The sequence below is a fragment of the Lathyrus oleraceus genome, chromosome 3 (assembly GCF_024323335.1).
Source record: "Lathyrus oleraceus cultivar Zhongwan6 chromosome 3, CAAS_Psat_ZW6_1.0, whole genome shotgun sequence".
NCBI classification, from domain to species: domain Eukaryota; kingdom Viridiplantae; phylum Streptophyta; class Magnoliopsida; order Fabales; family Fabaceae; genus Lathyrus; species Lathyrus oleraceus.
In genome coordinates, this window is record NC_066581.1 from 65,089,751 (window position 1) to 65,096,031 (window position 6,281).

Here is a 6,281-nt window from a genome sequence, read left to right on the forward strand (position 1 = left end):
GTATGTTTATTCTTGTGCCAAGCAGGAAAAGTCCTTTGATAAGGCATTGGCAGATACAAGAGATGTGTAATCCATCTCCTGCTACTCAGTGTGTCATCCACCTTGCTCACACACCATGTGTTGATGCATTGTGGATATTAACCCAAGATCTTTGTTGTGTCAGTCATATGTGGAGAAGAGTTCCAACTTTCTGAACTCCCACACTTTCATTTGTCTGAAGCTCTCCCAGGCCAGGGATAAGAGCTGTGAGGTCTTACCCTCACTTCCTATTTCATCTGCTTCACCCTAACTCTCAATGTTAGGGTTAAGAGCTAACATCATCCTATTACAGTGGCTTGTTTGTCGAGGTTGACATGACCCCTTGACTAAAGCCTAACCCTGTGTGAGCCCACTTTGTTTGTATATAGTGTGTGCTAACTGTGTGTATGCTTGCTCTTGTGTTTGCCTATGTTGTTTAGGATAGCTTGCTCCCTGTGCAAGTTAGATAGAAACCTTAACCTAGGACCATGGTGAATTTGCATGATAACTATTAGGCTCGAGTCAGGCTCCCTTCTAGTTTGTCATTTCCCAGTCTCTGGTTAGGTTAGAAGTTCTTTCCCTGCGTAGGGGAACTACGTCGCCCTGATCCTCATACCAGATGAGGTACGTGAAGGTGAGAAAAACAAGAAAGGGGGGTTTGAATTGTTTTGGAAAATAAGCACCTTTTTAAAATAAAAACCACACAAGGAATTTATACTGGTTCACTTATAACACAAAGCTACTCCAGTCCACTCGGCCAAGGTGATTTCTCCTTCAACAAGGACTTAATCCACTAATCTTGAAATATTGTTTACAACCTACGTCTAAGAGAAAGATCTCTTAGTCCTCTCAAGTATACAGACTGCGCAGAGTCACTTGAGGAAAAATAAAATAATAGATGAAAGACAATGTAATCTAGAGTGCTTCTAAGATAAGCAAATATTACAACAGTAAGAACAAAAAGTGTTTCACGTTCTAAGCAAAAGCTTCGTGAAGATTGAGAGAATAAAACGTTTTTATGTGTGTTGATGTTTCAGTATATTCTCTATAATATAATCAATATTGATTGCAGTCCTTTATATAGGAGTGAAGTAGTCGTTGAAATTGATGGCCAATAATTTGAATTAATGCCATAACTTATATAGCTTCTTGCCAACACTACTTTTTCTCCTCGAATGACTTCTTTCCAAATATAGTTTCTTTTCATTTGAATTTGGAGTTAACGTCTCTTTCTGTATTAGGAAATCCATTTCCAAACCTTTATTTGAAGTTAACGTTACTCTTTCTTTATTAGGAAATCCATGATCAGAGTCTTCATGTTTCTGGGAATCTTGGAATCTTGCTATCTAATCTTCTGATGTTGATCTCTTTTGAGTTCTGATGGTTTCTTCAGATAGCGCTGAGAGCTTCTGGAGTTTGACATACCGTTGTTCAGAGTCAGAACTTCTAGAGCGTACTTCTTGTTCAGATGCTTCTGATATTTTGCTGTTTTGCTCAGAGTTAGACTTTCTTGAACGTGTTTCTACTTCTGGTCTTCTGATAATTTGTATCTGATATGATTCTGTATCTGATGATGTCATCAGATCTCTTCCTTCTTTCCTTAGAACCCTGCACACTTAGAAACTTTTCGTTAGGGTGCCATTTTTGGTTTCATCCTTTGTTATCATCAAAATCATGGAATCTGTTGTAGAATAATTTTTGTTCTTACAGTACGTAGGCAGGAGATGAGCTGATCTCTCCGGGCGCCCTTTTGTTTTCACCCGCTTCGTGTGTGTTTGGAGACTGACATAAGTCCAGCGATTGGCAGTTGGTTTCCTGTGTCTTGTTTGCTTGTTGGAGTCTGACATAAGTCCAGCGATTGGCAGTCGGTTTCCTTCGTGTGTGTTTGTTGGTTCGGAGTCTGATGTAAGTCCAGCGATTGGCGTTCGGTTTCCATGTTTGCCTGTTTGTGTGGAGTCTGACATAAGTCCAACGATTGGCAGTCGGTTTCCTGTGTGGGTTTTGTTTGGCGTGCGTTGGCCGAGCTCCGAGTGCTCTGATTCTTCTCCAGTCAGAGAAGATACGTATGCATAGGATGCGACATCCTAGCGAGCACGTTTCCCCTGTCCCGAACTACGTCGACTCTGATGTCTGTGCTTGACAGACTACGTAGGCCCAGGATGCGATATCCTGCCGAGTCTCGTTTCTTTTGTCTTTCTGTGTTTCCTTTCAGCCTTGTGTGCAGTTTGTGAGCAGTTTCTAGCAACCTTATCCTTCCTTTTGTGCGTGGATCCCGTTGAGTACGACGGATGCGTAGGGGTGCTAATACCTTCCCTTCGCATAACCGACTCCCGATCCCATCTTTCTCTGGTCGCGAGACCATGTCTTTTCCAGGTTTACTTCGAGCGTTTCCTTTCCCTCTTTTGGGATAAATAACGCACGGTGGCGGCTCTGTTGTTTCATTTTCCCGCCGGTTTTTCGCGTAATGCGACAATCATGACCAGGGGCTCCCTGGTGAAAAGCATAACGAAGATCAGGCTTGAACTACCATGGTAGTGGCTCAGGAATTTGTGGAGGTTTTCTCTGCTGGATTAGAATCTTGAGTACCAAAGACGGGTACAATTCTGCATATGTCATAGGAATAGGGTCAAAGGAGACCTTATTTATCTCAAAATTTTGCTGATGATGATTGTTGTTGTTGTAGTTGGTTCTTTGTTGTGGTTGTTGTTGTTGAATTGGAACTGATTAATTATTGGAATTGTTGGAAAAGCTGGAATTACTAAAGAAACTTGGGGTTGATGTTGATGGGGTTGAGAACCTTTCCTGACATGAGGCCTCCTATGCCTCCCCACTGATACTGAATTAGCTTCTCACTCCTTCCTCTCAGAGAAGCTCCCATCATACTTTTGGTTAGCTGACGCCTCTTCTTTAGACAATTGATAACGCGAAAATATATCGTATATTTGACTTGACTTGCATTGCAATCTAGCACCGTTTTACTTATTTTCCATAACATTATGCCATATTTTGTGTTTATTTTAGATATTTATCAAATAAGAAGTGTCTGTGCAAGAAAATCAAAAAAAGAGCAAAAAAAAGGAGAGGAAACTGAAAGAAAATGAAGAAAATACAAATGGGTGCCGCCCACCACCTTAAGTGTGGCACCTGCCACCCACTTGGAGTGTGGCGCCCGCCACTAAGGAAAGGTGTGACACCCACCACTAAGTAAAGGAATGGCTCCTGCCACTCTCATGTGGCACCCGCCACGAAGCTCCATTTCCTTTTGATTTCTCTCCATGCTCCATCTTTCTCGTTCAACCTAACCACCCTAAATTCACCCCAACTATCAGATTTTCAAGGCAATTTTCAAGGCACAAATTTGAGTATAAATTAGGGCTTCCGTCTTCAATTTAAGGGAATCCTTTTTAGCCAGGATTTTGTTCTTAGAATTCTAAGCGAATAGATTTACTTGTAAAAGTGATAGATCTTCCACATCGGGGGACTATTGCAATTCTAGTTTTAAGAACTAATTTTGATTGTAATTCTGTACCTAATTGTCAAGCATGCCAACATTTTCTGAATTCAAGTATCAACATTAATTCAAGTTCTCAGTCTATTTTCCAGGTTCCATTTTAGTTGTTTATTTTAATTGTTTATGATTTCATCTTAGAACAAATTAATTTCAGTCTTTTTAAAATCATGTTTTGTCTTATGTTTAATCATCGTAATAACATGTTTATGTTTAAACCCATGTCTGGATAAATCATTTGATATCGATATGTAAAGACAGTCATAATGACGAGATTCATTAATAATTGTTGTTGATCTTTATAAACTGTTTTTTGGTTATAGTTTCTTATTCTAAAATTAAAACTGTTTTTGTACGAGAGTATAAAGCAAACAGGGTTACGGTCAATAAAATGAGAGTTTGAGATTTTAATCGGATAGCATAAACTAGGCATTAATTCTAAACACAACGAGAGCAATTTAGGATTAATTAGAATTTATTGATTTCTAAAAATTACTTTTAATTCAAATGAGATAGCGAGAGCGAAGCATTCTGGTTTAAGAGTATAGTCTGAGTCAATAACACGAGAGTGTGAGATAAAGTCTTTTAAATTAATAATTTCTACTGAAGAGTATTTTGACATTTAAGATTACGCCAACTATTTATCGAATCCCCGAAGTTTGATGAATTACATACTGATATCTTGCCATTAATTATTTCTATTAAAGTTCAGCCTTCGTTAATATTTATTTCTCGTTGTCCCTTAAACCCAAGAGAAATCACCAGCCTTAGATTTACGTAGTACCATTAGATAACGGTAAGTTCGATTTTTAGTCCTCTGGGTTCGATAATCTTTAAAACTACGCGATACGACTGTGCACTTGCAGTCACGAATCCTATAGACATACTAAATCGCGATCAAGTTTTTGGCGCCGTTGTAGGGGACTAATTAAGTCGATATCGTAACTCCAGTGTTGCACAATATAGACTAGGGAAACAAAACTATTGCCCTTTTAAATTGTCAATTGTATGCCAAGTACTCGCTCTTAAGGCGAGGAATTAGAGCTACCAATCGACGAACCAGAGCGTTATCTAAGATTAGAACGCCGGATACGAGAATGCCGTATTAAGTACAATCTTCCTGATCCTAATATCCATATTCCCAAACCAGTTGTTGAACCATAGATGGCTGAAGGACCGCAGAACCGTCCTCTCAAGTACTATGTTATCCCTTCGTAGGATGAACCACATAACAACATCGCTGCCCCTGCCATCGAGGCAAATAATTTCGAGCTAAAACCTTCGTTGTTGTCAGCCGTATAACAAAACCAATTTTCCGGTAGTCCCACTGAGGACCCGAACTTACATTTGTCAGTGTTTTTGCAATACGCAGACACAATGAAAGAAAATGGTGTCAACCCCAAAGCAATAAGACTACGTCTTTTCCCTTTCTCATTAAGAGATAGAGCTAGAGCTTGGCTTCAGTCTCTACCATCCAACTCTATCACTACGTGGAACGAGTTGAAGAAAGTTTTCTTAGCACGATATTTTCCACCTAGTAAGACGACTATGCTAAGAGCCAAAATAAACGGGTTTAAACAAAAATACAACGAATCTCTTTTCGAAGCATGGGAGAGATACAAAGACATGATAAGGCTTTGTCCACATCACGGTCTAGAAGAGTGGTTGATCATCCATATCTTTTACAATGGTCTCTTGTACAACACAAGATTGACAATAGACGCCGCCGTGGGTGGCGCACTGATGGATAAACCCTACAATGAGGCTTATCAACTTATAGAAAGTATGGCCCAAAATCATTATCAGTGGGGAAGTGATAGAACCTCCATAGAGAAACGTCTAACGAAAGGCGGTATGTACGAAATAAGCAGTCTTGACCATTTCAATGCTAAGGTAGATGCTCTCACTTAAAAGATAGAAAACCTGACCATAACACCCGCAACCACCGTGGCTGTCGTAGCTCCGAACTACGAGTTATGCAGAGTTTCTGGGCATTTTCCCCCCGAATGTCAACTTTTGGCAGGAATCTCCACAGACCAAGTGAATTATGCTCAAGGAAACCCTTACTCAAACACCTATAACCCAAATTGGAAGAACCATTCGAACTTTTTGTACAAAACCAATAACACATTGTATGCACCTAGCCAAGCACCTGTTGTACCACCAGGATATCATAAGGTTGCCACAACTGCTCCAAATGCTCTTAGGAAGTCAAACCTTGAAATAATGATGGCAAAATTCACAGCTACCCAGGCCCAAACAAATAAGGATTTCCTAAATCAAAACATACGCACTAGTGAGCATATTAAGCATTAGAAAACAAAGTAGACGCTTTAGCCATCCATAAAAAAATGTTAGAAACACAAATTTTACAAGTGGTACAATAACAAGAACCTACTGCTGCCCCTGCAGGTACATTTCCTGGACAACCACAACCAAACCCGAAAGGTCATGCAAATGCTATTACACTACGAAGTGGGACGAAATTAGACGGACCAACCGACCCTAGACTTCAAAATCCAGCCATGCACCAAGACCCTGGTAAAATAACTGAGAAGGAAAATGAACTAAAGGAAAATAAAAGCGAAGAGCCCATAGAGAAAGAAGAACCATATGTGCCTCCACCACCGTATAAACCTCCTATCCCGTATCCTCAAAGATTTGATAAATCCAAAAGTGTAGGGCAATTCAAGAAATTTGTAGAGCTTCTAAAACAATTGAATATCAAAGTACCTTTTATAGAAGCTATCACTCA

General features: G+C 39.8%; 1 non-coding gene across 1 annotated transcript; it reads right to left on the reverse strand.

The window, feature by feature from the left end:
* Positions 1 to 5,074: 5,074 nt before the first annotated feature.
* LOC127133905 (small nucleolar RNA R71) lies at positions 5,075 to 5,181 on the reverse strand. The gene has a single exon (XR_007807707.1). It is a non-coding gene; the product is annotated as a small nucleolar RNA R71 (small nucleolar RNA).
* Between the last annotated feature and the right edge of the window lie 1,100 nt (positions 5,182 to 6,281).